An 18,415-nucleotide genomic window follows, 5' to 3' on the forward strand; every position below is an offset into this window, starting at 1 on the left:
AACTGTGGAGAACCAAGAAACACAAGGAGTCAGGTCAGACAGGTTTTAAACAAACTTCCAAGTTATCAATAGTGAGCGTTAACATAGGACACCTGCAACGTCCATTGTTCAATCCCTGATGATTTGCCAAATGGTCTGTTGGGTAAACATTGATCACAAATTACAGACTGACCCTCTAGTTCAACTTAGACCTATGGTACTTAACATAGTCATGTGCACACTAATGCTGTTTTGGTTGTCCCCATTTTATTTTATTTTTAAGTGGTTTGGATAATCTGGGTAAAGTTTAAACCTGTCGATCATTTGGCTACTCATTTTCATTGCCTGATTGGACTTGTTGAGATGTTCTCAGATCTCAGCAATCATATTGGTGAAGACAAAAAGGAAGAAAAACCAGAGCTGTGAAAATGAAATGTTTTTGTTGAGTTTATTGATTACCATTAATGCAGTGTAAAACAAATACAGTGTCTACTGTATATGCTGTTGGGAGCCACTCCTAGCACACAGCTAGATTTGGTTTACATTTTTTAGTTGACCTTTGCAAAGTTAGGCCAAATAAGTGAGCAAGACCAGGCCAGGCTTTGGTAAAGCCAGTGATGAAAGCCCACCACTCTTGTTTTTATTGTCCACTCTCCACCAGGCGGAGTGTTGTGGGAACTCTAGAGAGTTGTGGCTGCTGTTTGATCACACCATGGGAGTCTGACCTGTCACTAAGTGGTGGCAAACATGGCCCACACACAGAGCAGTGAGCGACTATGCATGTATATGTGTGTATGTGTTTCCCACACACAGCGACACATACCCCACCAGAGGAGGCAGGTCACAACGTGTCAGAGTGTTGAGGATCCATAATGGCCATTTAGCCTTCAACAGCTAATATCAGCACTGCTGATTTACAAGGAATTGGGCTATATGGTCGCTGGACTCAGGAGCTGATTTCATCAAACCTGTTTGACATTAGCTGATATGAACATACAGCTGAAAAGATAAATATATATACATATATATACCAAACAATTATTATAATTATAAAATGAAAAGAGATATTAAATAAACTTGTAATATGTAATATGTATGAGATGTTCCCAATACTGGATTTCATACCAGCACGTACCATACATCCCTCTATGGTAACCAGCTGTTTCCAGCCAAGTGGAGTGACAAGGGACCGGAGGGAGCCATCGAAACTCCGGGGGACTATGACTGAAGCGTGGTGACAAGTGACGATGACGCCCTCCCTCATGCACGTGTCCCCGCACTGCAGAGGACAGCACCCTCAGCAACAAGACAAGACGGGGATCACGCACCATGCTAGGCTAATAGCCACGATATGCTCTGCTGAAGTCAAGTCCGATCGAGGGCTGGCGCTGTGATCACTGCTGATAGGGGAACAATGTGACTCGTGCATGTCGGATTGCATATATGGAAATGGAAACTTCACTTGTCCCCTAAATAGTTTATGTATCCAGCATTGTAAACTTGAAAAAGAATTGTGAAAACTCAGGAGATAGACAAATAAGGATTTGAAATTGCTTGAGACTGATGATCTGCAGGATTTGACCTCAGATTCACCTTCACCACAGAGTGTTGGGAAGTATCACACTGGTGCTAATGGAGACTGTTTGTGGTGGTGTTTGTTAGATCTATTTGTTGCAGAGGCACGGTGTAAACAACATGTGCATGAAGGTTTGACTAGACACACATGTACAAAAATTCAATTTTGCCTCTTAAAGCTTGTGCTCTTTACACACAAACATACACACACTCTACTTGCCCTTGTGACCAACTAGAGACCAGAGAGACATTGACATGACCCAGATAATAGGCCTAAAGTCTTGCCTCCACAATTTGATCAATTTGCAGTTTCCTCACAATCGCAGCCACTGCGCTGTCCCCTGCAGCTACACTGTAGCCCCCCACGCCCAGCCATGCAGACGCATCACTGCTCGCAACAGCAAGATGCTCTGGCTTTCACCCCTTTTCCCCCAAATCACCGCTAAGCCTGCCTGATGCCTGCTGCCGGGACACTAACGTGCTCTTGCTCCTGTCATCTCTATGCAAGCACAGACAGGAGGGGAAAAGGCTGACAGTTTGTCTTGTACCATATGCCACGTGGCAGCAAAGCCTAACTGATATGGCCAGAGTTTGGGCCACAGCCAAGGGCTCTTTTTATAAATCTATTTTACTCTCTTCTTCCTTGCATGTGGCTGTGTCTTGGGCGGAAATGTGAAACAAAATCACTGTCGGCCCTCACCAGGCTGGATTTACTGTCTGGGCTCAGCCAGAGCAAGGAGCTGCTTTGATCGTTATTTGTGCAATATTTCAGACAGTACTCACGATAGGTCTGTAGAAACCACTGATAGCTGAAATAGCCTCTCCCCAGCTCATGTGAGACTTACCGTTCTGCAGAGACTCCAAGAAAATGCAACACTTTTTCCAAAGGAAAGAAAAACATATGTTAGGAGGGAACTATCCCCTCCTTCTCTTTGCCTCAAGACATGTTAGTCTTCAGTAAAGCCTCTCAATCATGGATTCACCTGTGGGGTCTTTCCACACACAGTGTAGGACTGGAATTCAAGCAAGGCTGTCAATAGTTTTTTCTTGTGTGGTCAGTTTAGTGAAGACAAATTTGTTGCTGGTGATGTTTTTAAGCCTTGAGGAGTTACATTGCTTTGATCATTTTCATAAGTGTAGTAAAGACCCTGAGGCCACCAACAAAATCTCAGAAAAGTAAGGTGTAAGGTTTGTTTACAGTTGCCAGGGGTATGAGGAATCAATGTGTGTACCTGTGTGTGCTGCTTGGTCTCCTGAAATGATGAGGAAAATCCTAAATTGAACATGATATCTTGCTAGGTGCTTAGGAAAAAGAGACTGAAAAATGTTTTTCTCACAATAAAAGGATTATATGGAGGAGACATGACTAGAAACAATGATGAATGACACCTCAATAATATAACACTGACGTCCACATTCTGTTTCCTTCTGACATGTTTTTTACTGAAAGATTTTAGCTGATTTTGCTTAATTATGAAAAATCTTTGTGGTCGAAAAATGGATCTTCATAGTTTTTTAATATTATTGTTATTTAATAGAAATAATTAAACAACAACAACATGAAACAGTAGGTTGAGAAAAGAATCTAAACTCAGGGTCTCGCTTTTGCTGGAACTTTCAACCGCATCTCACGGACTTCATGATTATCTTCATCTTACACTTTAGCAAACGATCAGAATTACAATCACAGCATGACAAGTGCAATACATTTAATGGTGTATGTCTTGAAACAACTGGTGCAGGAGTTATATACAGTATATAACTATAACTGGAATACATTTGCAGACCTGGTGACAGCTGATCTCAATTCAGGACAGAGGACATCTATTTTACTTGGTTTTTAGCATTCTATCATAATAAATGTAATCATGCAGAACAAACCTATGAATTTCTGTCACATATGGAAAATGTCATATCCTTCAAGTGTGTCAAACATTTAAATCATACGTTCTCCAAAATCCAGTGCCTCCATAGAGAAACCTGCTTAAGTGTTATGCTGTGGCCAGTCAACACCTCCCCGATGCGTCATCCTTTGCAGCAGCTAAACCCTGGAACTGGGACAAAGTGTTCCCCATTTCGCTCCGGTGGTTCCCTTCCCGCCTTTGCCGAGGCTGGTGCAAGAAGGTAGGAGGAAGGCAGGAGTTGATGAAAGAAATGACAGGTGAGTGACAGATGCCTTGAGGAACAAGAGATGGGAGGAATGGGGGAGGGTAGAAGCGTGCTAGCCAGCAAGGTGAAGCATAGTGCCACAGGTAAAGAGATGCCAGGGTGGACGATTGACGCACCTTGATGGCACTAGCAGGCAGATGTGACAGAGGTGAGGGGCAGAGCTGGGAGACCTTCCAGGCTCCTCACAGCTGCTTTTATGCTCCTGTGAGACAGATGCACAGAGAGACAGCCTTACACTGGAGACAACGCAATCATGTGTGTTCATTTGCACAAACATACTCACACAGTTTTTATAAAGTCATAGACAACACAGGGCAAAAGAACAACACTAATTCTAGCTTTTCTGATTGTTCTTCAATAACTTAATAATTAATTTCTTAACCAAATATTTTATCAAAAGTCACTCCACATGACCAGACACTAATATAGTTGCTGTCTTGGTAGCAAACATTGTCTTTTTGATTGCATGAAGGCATTACTCTGTGTGATATTTTACCACACACATTAGATTCACAACTGACCAGCTTCTACCACCGCTTTTCTTCCTTTACCCCCTCCTTACCTCCACCCTTGCTGCCACAACACCATAACAGGTTCCTGATGTAAACATTGACCATGTCACTTTGTCCTGCCCTCCTAAATCTCTCCTCCTTCTACACCCATTCTAATTAAATTTTATGTTCATTTAACTCCAGATAACCCTAACATTAGCAGTGGATTCCAGCCATCTTCCCTCTTCTAAATTAACTAATGGGAAGCCATCACAACCATCTGCGGGTGACCATCAGAGCATTATGTTCTCTAGATAAAGTATTTCCTTTGGCTCCACAAAATTATTGTCTTTGCTTTTGTTGACCAGTGAAATAATAGGTGACATATGAAAAAAAATACATGTCATATTGTATGAGTCAGTTTTCAGTATCATGCCACAAAAGCAGTTTAAGTAAAATTACTATTTGTTACTAAAAAATGTTATTAAATGAAAGATTACTATCAGTGGAAGATACTCAGGTTAACTATCAGCCTATGGCAGAAAAACACACAAATCAGGTAGATGTAAAATAGCATTACTGGAGAATGAGGCAGAGTAAGAGAGAGACGGCAACAGAAAATTAGGCGACAGCAGAGGTAAGGTAATTGAATGGTTTTAAAATAATAGTTTGCCATTTGGGGAAATAAGCATATTCATATACCTGGCAGGAGTTAGATGAAAAGATTGTTACCCCTCTCTTGTTTGTATGCTAAATATGAACCACAGACAGAAGAAGGTTAGCTTAGCTTAGCACAAAGACTTGAGTATGACCTATAGAACATTACAGAAAACCATTGCATTTGGTGAATATTGTAATGCTTTATCTCTCTCAATGATCACTGATTTAATAATTTAATAATAATAATAATAAACATCTAAAGTGTAAATGGACAACTCAATGAATGGACCTGGATCAACAATAGATGCCATCTGAACCGCATCTAAAAACAATAATGTATTTCTCTATGCAGATGAAATATAAATTAATCAGAAGTATGATATTTTATTCAGGGGGCCTCAGTAGCAAGCAGAGCACCCATCTGTCTCTCATGTCTCTAGTCAGCCATGTCATATGGGACTGAAGTGAAAGAGAACCTCTCTTATTGCTCGCCATGCAGCTCTTTGCTGCTGCTCAGTGTCACTGCCACTCACCCGCCGTTCTGATGCGTTCGTTCCTCTCCACCTCCATTAACGTCACTCTTGGTTGACACGCTCGCAAATGGAATGGCATACAGGCCTCCAAAATAGGGAAAAGGGAAACGCTTCATTTATGTTTTAGGTGTACATGGACACTTGAAAGGCAGAACAAGAGTGATATCTTTATTTATTTCCTTAAGTAAGCTTGCATTAACGAAAATGTCTCTGAATTTTAAGCTTTGAAATGTTATTCTCATGCCCTGAGGAACTGGTCTACAACTAGAATCCTCCATTTGTTATCCTAGCAGGCTAGCTTAGGCCAATCTGTCGTGAATGGAGATGTTTCAAGCAGACTGAGTGATGAGGTGCATAAGGGGTCAGCATTCTAAAGGGGCTACCAATTGGATCATGACCCATGAGGGACAGATATGGGCAAGGGATTTAGCCTCAAAGGTCGCACTGAGGTCAAGGAGTGTCTTGCATTCCAGACTCCTAATCCTCTCCCTGCAGTCTGGAACACCGGCCGTCACTGCTCCACACACGTATGCCTGCACACACATAAACATGCCCCCTGCGCCAGAAAGCACAGGTAGTGGTGATAGATTGGATAAAGAGACTTTAAATAAATGCATGCTTTCTGGCCCAGGTACTCTTCCTCCTCTATACCTTATGTAGAGAAAACATGGACTTTGGTTGCCCTCTCCACTCAGTTCCCTGACCTTCCACTTATCCACCCAGCTTCTACCAGGCCATTGAGTTTACCCCATGCTGAGACACCAGAGTGCCGGGGATGTGGGTAATTTGTCAGGGCCACCCAACCTCTACTTTTGCTTGTGTGTGTGTCAGCATGCAAGCATGCGTATGCATCAGGGGCTTTCTCTGGGAATCTCTCAGACTATGTCGCCAGTCCGGAAGGTCTCAGACAAGTCAGTGGAGAAAGCAGTGCTCATGGTCGTAGCAGTGCATTGAAAGCTGCGGCATCCTGGTCACGGCAATCTGACCCATCTATCAGCCCAATGTGACGTGCATGCCACCCAACACCGTGCAGCATTTGTGCCCCCCTCCCCTAAACACTTATACATTACATGAACAGACACAGTATACAATGGAGACTATACACCCAGATGATTTTGGAAGCTGAACCTGTTGACATTTACACTGTAAATCCCACCACACATTCAAAACACACAAACACAGTGACAAAATTGCTCCATCTGTGACTTGGAGTACACGTAACACAGCAGTTTGTGTGCAGCAAGGCACACCAGGCACCAGCCTCCTACTGTTTGTTTTGGAGTGACCCTCCTGCTGGTCCTTCAATTGTAGCCCCCCACCCCCACTTCCTATCCCACTACACTATACCAAACAGGGCCAAATAAAACACAGACAACATAATGTAGCAGCATGTCAGTGGTGGGCCCTGGAGCAAGGCTGAAACATGAACCACTCTGTATCAGCCATTAGGACAAGAGTAAACGCAGCTACGATTTCTTCCTAGCCATCCAGCCCTTATGTTGTCCAGTGCAGAGCTTGTGTGTGTGTGTGCCAGCAGCAGATTGAGCGATGTATCCTGTGTGGCTGTGGTGTGCTCAGTGGGCCAGAGAGAAGTCCCAGCAGGGGACTACTTCTCCCTTGGCCCCCAGGCCACTGCACTTCATCAATCTCTCTACTGCGAAAGGCCTGCCACTGGCCTGCCACTGGAAGAGTTTCACACACACGGTTGCGCTTACTCAGAGTTCGAAAGCAAAAGCAGACAAACCAAAGTATACAGAATCAGAGGAATAAAGTGGAGTGTTTAGGACATTTAGCCAAACTACAAATACATTTTTTGTGTGTTTTCTAACCTTCATTTACAAAGTTTTTTCATTCCGAGATCATTCTGAGCAACATCCATGTCATCCTGTCATCTTCTGAGTGTCAATTAGGCTTAGAACTCGTTAACAATTTCATTTGCAATATTTATCCGTTCATTATCTTCTTTGTAGATATCTATGTTTTGGGGGTTTTCAGTGTTTTTTTCAAATTGTTCTTTACATTTTATATGACCACAGTTTAAAAATCTTCATGTCAGACTGGCCCCCAGACTTCCGGTTTTTAAATCGCGACTTAAAACACATTTGTATTCCTTGGCATTTAATCCGGCATGAGAACTGTATGTTGTTTTTAATATGCTTTAGAAATAAAGTTGGATTGGATTGGATAAAAATGCTCGACAAATTAGTTCACTTATTTACACTTCAAGCAGGTTTGCATTGAAATGCCATGATCTGTGAAAATTAGCAAACAATTTGTGAAACACAAATCTTCCCCAAGGCAAGAAAGGCAGTAATCTCATCATAAATGACAGCTGACATGCTAAAAGGTGCATGTTTTGTTTTAGACATGGCTCTTCCATATTACTTGAATTTTAGCATTCTATCATAATAGATGTAATCATGCAGAACAAACCTATGAATACTATTATCAAAACAAAATAACATGAAAGATATCATTTGCTTGCACATGCAAAAATGTTTAAACTGATGTGGTGTTAATTCTCCCTCTGTCCGTCAAAAGGCCTAAGCTGTGTTAAAGGGTGTGGTGGCAGAGAATTCTGGCACTCAATCCCATAATTGGCAGGAATGACATTGATGAGGTGAGACATGATATCTGCTGTTTTCAGGACTAACTCTTCTCATGGTAAGATATACTTTTGTCTACTTGCAGCACTAACAAAATACATCTCATGATGTTTAGTGGTTAAGTCCAACATGATGCTATCAAAAAAAATTAAAACGAATTAAGAGGCATTTAAAAAGTGATCTACTTTACTTGTCATCCCTTGTGTCACTATAGCAAGAGGAATCCTGTCTGTCTCAGTGTGGGGACCTCACAGCCTTTGCCTTATTATAAGCACACACAGGCACATGTAAACACATGCTCTGGCACAGTTCCTGACCTCAGATGAGGGCCGGATGTACAGAATAAGAAAAGGTGAGAAATAGCTAGCCTCCTCTTGAGATGAAGATGACTCCAAAACTTGAGAAACATGTAGGGAATTTCTCATGCCTCAGCGGGAAACAGGGATCCTATCTCACTCGTCCACTGAGCCCTCTGCATTCTACATAGATTGACTTCATGTAATGCCAATGACAGTTTATAGTTTATGAATGTATAGCCTTTAACTGAACATTACATGATACTGACATACACTGAGTATAATAGTTGGAAATCATAAAAATAGAAGCAGAATCTATGGGAGTCTTTTTCAGTCATGTATTCCTGCTAAGAAGCTTTTAGGAGTTGAATCATTGTTTTGTCAATTCAAGAGGAAGCTGTGGAAGGAAAGAAAGACTGAACGAGCAAAACGGAACAAGAGCCAGAGCGAGTGAGGAGAGTTGGTTTACAGTGCAATCAGCATTAAGGAAATTGGTTTGCACTAGCGCTGCGAGTGGAGAGAGGTGATTGATGCTAAGCTAGGCTAGCAGGAAGGAAGTGGAGAAATTAGCGGCAGGCCAGGGCACTGAGAGCTGTCAACTACTTCCTGGTCAATCTAGGGTGTGAAGTATGCGTCCACTGCTAGCCCTCATGTACCACTTGTGTTAGTGCAGATTTGCACACACACACACATTTGAAAATACTATGCATGCATACACACATACTGAGCAGGTATTTTGCATTAAGAATGAACTGTGCATTTAGAGCATTACATTACCAGGAAACCTGAGTACAACCTGACTCTTCCAGTCTGAAACTTGAGTAGAACATCTTGATTTAGGAGTGAGTTAACACCAAGGAGCTATATCTTAGTGTGACAAGTGTGTACACAAGCATGCCGGGAAGTGCACATACTTTGACATACAAACATACACATAAATGCGTGCACACAATCCCAGAAAACACCAATTTTCCTATTTACTATTTTCAGTGACAAAGAGCAAACATGACCCCTTTCTTGATTTCATCTCACTTGCCTCTGCACACAAGCTTTCAACAGCACATCAAAACAACACAGTGCAGTCTCCAGGGCACTGTGTCAAAACTTGGCTGCATGCATGCCAAGAGTGCAACCACGTCAAGCCCCTGACAATAGCAGTAGTAGTGTACATGTAGTGTAATTAAGCAAGGCAACAGATGATAGGAACAGTGGAGGAGGAGACAAAAAGATGCCCTTGATAGGGCACGGCGCTGACAGCATTTCCTCTGACAGCTACATTTCGTCGGCCACCACAGAAGCCCTTACGTCTCCTGACATGTGCTTTACTCATCCCTGCCGCTCTTCTCTGTTCCCTTGACATGACGGGAAAGAAGTGATCTTAGGAGGGAGAGTTGGAGATGGATGGAGGGATATTATGATGGCCAGTGCTTGTTGGGATCAGCGATCTAAAAAGTCCATGGACATATTTGTGATTGGTCTACAGTGGGCCTGAGAAAGGACATTTGTTAGTGTTTATGAATAATAAACTATTTATAATAAACATACATCATACAAGTGGGTACAAAGTTGATATAATTGTATGCTTCAATTTTCCTGGACCGACAAGAACACATAGATATTCCAAACAGAACATCAAAAGAAAAGTAGATCAATTAAAAGAACTCGAGGCCCTACCTAGTAGCCACTCCAGACTCATCCCCTAAGAGCTGCCTGTTGAAGAGTGAGTGTTAGGAGGCCATAAGCAATGAAACATTCTTTGTGACACCATCAAAGTGGTCAGCGATGTGCCAAAAATGTTGAGGGGGTCTGGTCCACTTAAATAAACAGATAAACTTGTGAGACATGAGAAAAAGTTGTAAGATAACAATCTCTGAGATTTCTGCCTCCACTCCAATACAGTAACGGTCTGTTTGGGGTCCTCACAACATTGAACAATTATATAAAATAAATCAATAGAAGATTTCTTTCCCAAAACAATGTCCTCGTTCATCTGGAACTACTTTCTAAAAAAAAAAAAATTTATCCAGAATTAGTGTCTTAGTACTTAGTACTGTTGATAGTGACATCAGCAACTGGGGAACTAATTCTGGACACATTTTTTAAATGTAATTTCCCAATGCTATGAAGACCACAAATTAAATTCCATTTGTGTGTATTGTATTGGTGTGGAGGCATATATTTCAGAGGCAGTTTTCAAAACTTGGAAGTAAAATCAAAACTAGCTGCATGATTAGATAAAATGAGAAAATGTGTTTTTTTGTAATTTGGTTTAACGTCCTCCTCCATCCTTTAGAAAGAAATAGGGTAGGGAAAAACAAGCAGAGAGAGACTAGCACACCAAAAGAAAGATGGCCATTTTACAGAGGCCATCTTTTACAAAGCACTCCATTCCTCTCAGGCAGGATTGAGTTAACGTCCCTTCCCTTCCTCTCATCCCTCCCCTGCCCCTCCTGTTTCGCAGTGACTTGCTGGCTTGATTTATCTGATGGAAGGAATTCTGCACAGGGCTCTGGCTCTGGTGGTATCCCTATACTGTAACCTTTTCCCCCCGCCAGATGTTCCTCTCTCAAAACACGGTAATGTTCATCCCCAAATCCCCGTACAAACATATCAAGTGGTCGCAACATGTTTACGTGGGCCACAGCCGACAGGGACAGTGACACGAGTGTTAGGGGTTGGAGAGCAGACAAGGAGGGCAGGGAAGAGAGAAGCAGACAGAAAGACAGACAGACAGGCCGATGTAGGTGTCAGACATATGCTCTCGCCAGCTGACGACACCAGGTTGACCCAGAGGAGTAAGGGGAGACTGGGGGCAGAAAGGGGTTTATAACTCCCACAAACTTTGTAATGGGTGATACTTTGAGTTCGACAATTTGCTCGGATCTGAGCGCCTGGTCTGATTTATAGCATCCTACCTTTATACACAGAGTTTTCCTTTTACATGTTTCGTTGATTCAGTGAGCGTTAAAACAAGGGGTGAAAATGGCTTTTAGTGGAGCCACTGTAAAACCAGCGTTTATAAGGGACAAGAGCTTGGCATGCTGGATACGTATGACCACAAATATATAAATTAGAGGTCAAAAATATGCTATGGAAATCCCATTTCAGCAAATGCTATGTTATAATATGTGTCACTCCTGAGATTATAACTCTAAAATTCCTAAATAGAATAACAGTCCAATTGAAATTCTGTCTTATACACACACATCGCCAGCAAGAGAGAGAAAGAGAAATATGATGATGATGACAATCCTGGTGCTGATGATGGGGGTGATGAAGCTACGTCAAGGCCCTGACAGCTTTGACCGCCTCAGCCAATATTTGTCACTTTCAGCGTGCATGAATTCTTGATTTGATGTGCCTTAATTGATTCAACTCTGCCTAGCATTGTCTGTCAGCTCCCTCTTCCCTTCACTCTCCACCTTTCTATATATTTTTTTGTTTCTTCGTCCCTCTGTCTATCTAATATCACAGGGAATGCGGTGTCCAGGCAGACTAAGATGAATGGAGGAGGAAGAGCAGCCAGCGATACTGCCCTCTCTGTGACCTCTTCCGTGACACAATGAGCCCCAAATGGCAGACATGACGGAGGATCAAGTGCTTCAAAGTAAGCCAGGCAGAGATAAAACCCAACAGGCCTCTTGGATGATGAACGGGTTTTGTAGCAGGAAAAAGCCATCATGTAGCTACCATGACACCTGGGCTTTGGTGCACAGGCCCAACACATGTCACATCATGTAGCTAGGAGGAGGAAAAAAAGAAAATAGTCATCCATGAGCTTAGTTGGATGTTACGATTGAAGCCCTGGTGGATATTGTGTAGCTTGTGCCAGTATTAAAAATACACATGATATTACAAGACTACAGTCTAGACTTTATAAAGTGCAATTAGATAACATTCTTGTGAATGTGCGCTATGTATATATAATAAAATTCAATTCAATTCAGCTGAAAGTGTCAAGTGTACTGAGTGTACTGATTGTCAAGATTTAGATTTGTAGTAGGACTTGTGTTTACAATCCCTTCACTTTGCAACACAATCATGATGAACCTATGTGGGGCTTTCCATAAATGTTCTCCTCATTCATTTCCCAATATTTGTAATAATCAGTTTTTTAGCTGTTTAGTCCGGATTGGATTTAAAATATCACTATCAGCTCTATGTGCCCTGTTACCATGGTATTCAGACCAAGGTTAGCAATTCAATGCTTCTCACAGTGTTTGTCTTTTTGCAGGCCTTCAATGTTGCTGGGCACATTTACCTTGGTTGTTCTCAAATAATCCATGCCCACTACAGAGAGAAACACTGCCAAAATTGATTTCCTCTTTCTTTATTGTTGGGGAAGAAGCATGTGAGGTTTGAGTGGTTAACACTACAAGTAACGTCCTCCTCCTCTTCTTAGCCTTGGACCAAATAAATGGTGAAAGAGTCGGGAGTTGTTTCGTAAACACCTCTGTCTGTATTTGTGTGTGTGTGTGTGTGTGTGTGTGTGTGTGTGTCAGAGGGGGTGGAGGTGGTCATAGACTGCTTAAATGAAAATTCTGGAAAAACCTCATCATGTTGAACTATTGCAAAAACACTTTTGAACATTGGTGATGATTACTTGGGGCACAAGGTACTTCAGTAAACATGGAGTAAGTGCTTTATGTAGCAGAACACCACCTATTGTGTATGTGTTGAAAGCTGGCAAATTTCCCATGAGTCCCTGCCCAGATGAGAGCTCCACCATACATGTAGATACACCACTAATAAACGTGAAGATGCTTACATGCTTTTTACAGAAAATCTAATTCTACTTCTAATGCCATTTCATGTTGGGTCCATTCAGGTAATGTGAGATACCTTTAATCTCAAGCCAGGGTCCCCGTTTTATGATGAGTTGTGGATAACACTCAAGTGGAGAAACAGAAGGAGAAGCACTTTCTTCACAATAAAGCACGGAGGGCCTGTGCTGAGCCTGTCAGCTTGAAATTTAAATGCATACTTGATTGCTTTTAAAGTGGGTGCCACTGATATCCTGCCATGATGTTAAGGCTTCTTTGACGGGTGGTAAAAGCCTGAGAAAAACTTCCTTCAGGCAAAAATCCGGAAGGCGTAATCGCAAAGGAACAAGTTGTTTTTTTATTAAAAAGAGCAACTTGTGTTCAAGCCTTGCTCCACTCCACTCCCCGCGCATTCTGTTGCTGTGCTGATGTCACATTGATTATGCTGATCGTAAACTGCCTTTGTTTGTCCCTTTCTCCCTCCCGTCAGTCATCCGTCTGCAGGGATGAGCAGAAGTCACACTACAAGCTATCTTTTCCATGTTTTCTGCATTTTCAGGTCATGCTGCAGATAACGCCAGTCCCACTGGAGGCCGACGCGACTCCTCTTTTCCTTCGCACTCCAGCATATTAATTGCTTTTTAATGTTCCCCTTCTCTCCTGAAAGTTGTTGCATACTAACAAATCAACAACAATAATATTCTTTTTGCTGTTGCGGGCCACAGCCAAGACTAAAAGGGTACAGTCACTGAATAATCCATGCAGGGTGCAGTGGAATGAGGTCTTTAAGCTGGTAACAGAGGAGTTGTAACAGGAGGCCATTTGGCTTTCTTTCTGCTTTGTCCCAAGTGTCCTCTGCTACCAGCTGTGCACATGTCGCAGAATGGGACTGTGGTGCGAGCAATGATGGCATGATGATCCAACTAATCCAGCTAACCCAATGAAGCATTGTGACATGCCCCCTCCCTCTTGAGCCACAACTTCGGGCAAAATTAGAGTTTTTAGCATTCATTATTAATCTACACCATTATAAGGAATATGCTCCCTGTTCTGCAGAGCCTTTTAGACCAAGTGCAACAATTTATTATGCCTGAATCTCAGGGAAATAGATGGTAGCATATGCTGTTAAACATTACATTTTAAAGAGGAAGAGAGGACAAGGTTTACTATTTTGTAATGAACAAGCACTTTACATTGTAACATGTTTTGATCGTGTGCTAAAACATTTTCAAACAAAAAAGTTCCTGTTTATATTTTAGAAACTCCTGTACTGTATGACTGAGATAAAAAGTCTATAAACAAATTACATGATAAATTAGTTTGTTGCAGACTTAAGCAGCCCTTTGAAATGTCTGCTCAGTAGCCTGCAGCAGAAATTAGAGCTCTCACTGCTTAAGCTTCTAACCTACAACTTGCTGCCGCCTGTAACGTGATTCTTGCTGGAAACATACAAGGGAAGCAACAGCGGAGGTAATCAGACGTACCCACAATTTTGTAATATGAAAGAGGTCATAACCTATGTACATGATTAGCAGACTTACTGTAACTAATGACTTTACACATTCAACTACATCTGATTTGTTTAGGATAGCTGGCTCCCACTTTAATGCACCTAATGTACTTGCTGAAATGTATTGCCCTAACATACAGTGGTAGATTACAGTTAGGGGGGTATATTTATGTTGTTTGTACTTCTTAATCTTTATTTTTCCAAATAGCGACAGAAAGTGATTTTTAGAAGTACAATAGCAGATTGATAGAAAGTCTGTCAGAACTGTCAGATTAGCTTTACTAGAGGAAAAACATTATGTCTATAAAAATCAGCAAGGGATGAGAAAATTGTCCTTTGTAATGAACCGTAGTAATAATCATTGCTGACTGTATTCTTGGTTCTGTATAGTACTTTATATATCAGGCTAGAAAATAAAAGTACAGTTTGTTTGGAAAGTACAAGTTTGCATATGCACATCCAAGCAGCAACATTGCATTGAGGGAGGAACGTACAGGGTGCAAGGGGGGTCATCAGCAAGTGTTTGGAGCTTGAGTTACAGGGCCAGCATCTGCCATCCGGCCATCAGGCCCTCATATCCATCACTGGCCGATGGCGTGGTGCAGCCCGGCGTTTGTAAAAACACCCAGAGGAAATGGAGTCTCTGGGCCAGACAAGAATAAAATTAGCTTGATGACTAAGTTCCTCCTCAGGTCCCAGCGGGAATAGAACTCTGCCATTTGTTTTCATTACTTCCCTTGGCTGTAGATGGGAGGACGACGTGTGTGTGACTGTGTTTGTGTGCATGTATGTTTAGAGTAGAGGGTGCATGTGTGTGTTTGTGTCTGCTTCCAACCCTGCGAGAGAAAAAAAAAAGCACTCCACAAAAACAGGCATTTTGTCATTTCCAGTACTGTATGGGTTTAATCAAACATATTCACTCGTAAACACACCACTTCGATTCCAAACCTCCTTCCATGTATAATATTTGTGCTTGGTCTGTAGAGGTGACATTACTGTTTGGAATTGTTCCACCACCCTTCATGGCATACAATATTGGCTTTGGCCACTTTATTGCATTACCCTCAGAATATCTAATAAACATGCAAAGGTTATAAAAATTGATTTGCTCGCAAATGTGTTTTTATTCATTCCCAGTGGTATGACCTAAGCCAACTTTTGCGGAACTAAATGTGCAACCAGTTTATTTTTGCTGGTTAAATTTGATGAATGCCAAAAACACAATATACTTTGTCTCTTCAGGCCAAAGATGAAACTGTGAACTTAGATAGAAAAGACTGACTATTTTTTTCATATCTCTCTATACACACCCTTAAGTTCTCACCAAGTTGATCATATGCACATAATCAATTAGGTTTTAGAAAATTACTCCGCATGCATAAAAACAGATAATGAGATGGTTCTGCTCATGGAAGTCATAAAAATCACTGGAGTAAAGTAAGGTAAGGAACAAGTATGATTCAGACAAAGTATGTTAAATTAAAATTGATACTATAAATACCTGGTAAACACTACGGCTGTAGTTCTGATGATGTATGAAGTATATATTTACACTTGAGATGCATGCAATATCTGCAGAGAAACGCGGCGTCATTAAATCATTAAGTGGTGACTAAACAGCAAACCGTGCTATTTCAGTGTACCTGCATACTCACAGTGCAGAATAATTGGCCATGTTTGTATTAAAGCAGCACAAAATAGAATCACAGAGAAAGCAAGGAAGAGGAAGCCCCTCTCTTTTTTAAACAGTGAAAAAAACTCAACACTACAAACATAATGTCAGCCATATTTGCTATTGTCAAGCTGTGAGAGCACATCTGAACTTCACTACATAAAAATGCATTTCTCTGCTTTGAATACTTCTCCTCTTGTTACTCTCTCTCTCTCTCTCACACACACACACCTCTCAGATTAGTTCCAGCTTTTACCCAGGGTGCCTGTTAGAGCTGAAGTGAAGACATCTTGTACTTCTTTAAAGCATGTAGCATTAACACCTTTGCCCCCTGTGTAAACCCTGAGTACTGACCCACAGCAGAGAGCGAGAAGCACACAGCAGTGTTTAACCCGCAGACCTGTGTGAAAATGTTACAGCAGCACAGAGCAGCACTTTTCAGTCAAAGCTCCATATAGGAAGGAAGGAATCAGGAAAGGGAATATTGGAGGTGATGGAGAAAATGAAAGTGTGTGGATGTGTGCATGCATATGTGTGTGTGTTCTTTGGGATACGGGCTGACTAAACAGGCCAAAAGGATGATGAAGCAGAGGCCTTGAACCAGAAGTGTGAACAGAGAGATCCGCTCACACAATTGGCACATAATTACTACTTTTTCTTTTCTAGTTTTGTTGTAGCCTCTATCCATCTCTGCCTTCTTCACATGCAGGAAGAATGTGTTTTTCCTAGTAAAGTCATTAAAAGGTCAGTTCACCAAAAAAAAATCTATTTCTCTCACCTCCAGTGGTATGTATCCAGTTATGGTTTCATCTGAACATTTGTGACCCATTAGTCTCTCTGCCGCCAACCCAATACAATTAAGATGAATGTAATTCTGCTTGTGCTGATCATAGTAAAAATTCATCAGCACTTTTGTCTTTCTAGAAACAATGTCCCGTTAACTCTGGATAATCCAAACCTCTCACGGTGAAGTTTTCACTGTAACTACCTTCTACTGAAAAAATAGTCTGGATTGAATGTGGTCACAGTTAAAACTATCTTGAAAATGTCAAGTTTTCATGAGCTTACAAAATCAACCATTTCCAGCTCTGTTACAGGTTTACGAAGGCTTAAGAAGTGGAAGAGTTTTCCTAACCCACAAATAAACAATAATTAAAAACACTCAAAATCCCTATGAAGACTATGAAAAATGTTGAAAGCATGGATTCTCCTGAGTAACGGAGGATCATTCTGGAAAGAGTGATTAGTCATTACATTAATGTTTTAAGTACAATTTAAATTCCATTCTCCTCCATGTATTTTAATAAAAGTAAAAATGTAAGATGTTTACCTCAAAACCTGAAAAAATATACAAAATATCCACATGGTTGTTTTTTTTGTAATATATATATATATATGTGGTGTAGTTCCATGTTTAGTGTCCTATCTTTTAAAAAACAATATCAAACCACTGCTTTTGCAAACAAACACTGTATATAGAACATAAATAGAACTGGCCACGGAAGTGGACACATGCAGTAGGGTGTACATGTAAACTGACTATAGCATAATGAACTTAAATATGCATTTCCAGGAAGACAGAGAGAACACAGATCACCGAAGAATTACACGACTTCCCTGAAACATTGTTGGCAGAAAGGGAGGAAGTGATTTTCGCTAATGTATCTCTGTGTTGTGTCCTTGTCCTCCCACGACTGGTGTGCAACAGTTAGGGGTCCTGCAAAACGTGGGTCAAGGCAAGTGTGAGTGTGTCAGACAACAAGGGAAAGAGAGAGCGAGAGGGGAAAAGAGAGTTTGCCAGTGACAAGGAAGTCAAATAAAGAGAAGAAAAGCTCCATTTCCCCAGCTAAATGTACCCCTGGGAGGCGTAAGGGGAGGGAGAGAGAGCAAGAAAGAGAGAAAGGTTATGAACCGACAATACTCCTGCAAGCCTCCAGATTTACAACTACCAAGCCCTAAGAGCTCTGCCATGCTTATTTCTACAGCCAGTTAAAACAAATTGCTGCCATGTTTCAATCACCCACATCCTCTTCTTGCTCATCCGCTCAGGCCAGGCTTTTGGCTGCTGTATTATTTCCCTCTCAGTTACTCCTGAATAAATAATTTCCTCTAGTGAGGCAATCTTCATCCACTGGAAAGTCCCCGCATGCTGTACAGACAC

At 41.5% G+C, this 18,415-nt stretch overlaps 1 long non-coding RNA gene across 2 annotated transcripts in view; it reads right to left on the reverse strand.

Moving 5' to 3' along the window:
• Positions 1-3,152: 3,152 nt before the first annotated feature.
• LOC123982143 overlaps positions 3,153-18,415 on the reverse strand; it is a 76,691-nt gene continuing 61,428 nt past the window's right edge. For both annotated transcript variants that reach the window (XR_006827911.1, XR_006827910.1), the window contains exon 4: positions 3,153-3,925. This is a non-coding gene — a long non-coding RNA (uncharacterized LOC123982143). The remainder of the gene's footprint in view (positions 3,926-18,415) is intronic.

This window comes from Micropterus dolomieu, linkage group LG13 (assembly GCF_021292245.1).
Source record: "Micropterus dolomieu isolate WLL.071019.BEF.003 ecotype Adirondacks linkage group LG13, ASM2129224v1, whole genome shotgun sequence".
NCBI lineage: Eukaryota > Metazoa > Chordata > Actinopteri > Centrarchiformes > Centrarchidae > Micropterus > Micropterus dolomieu.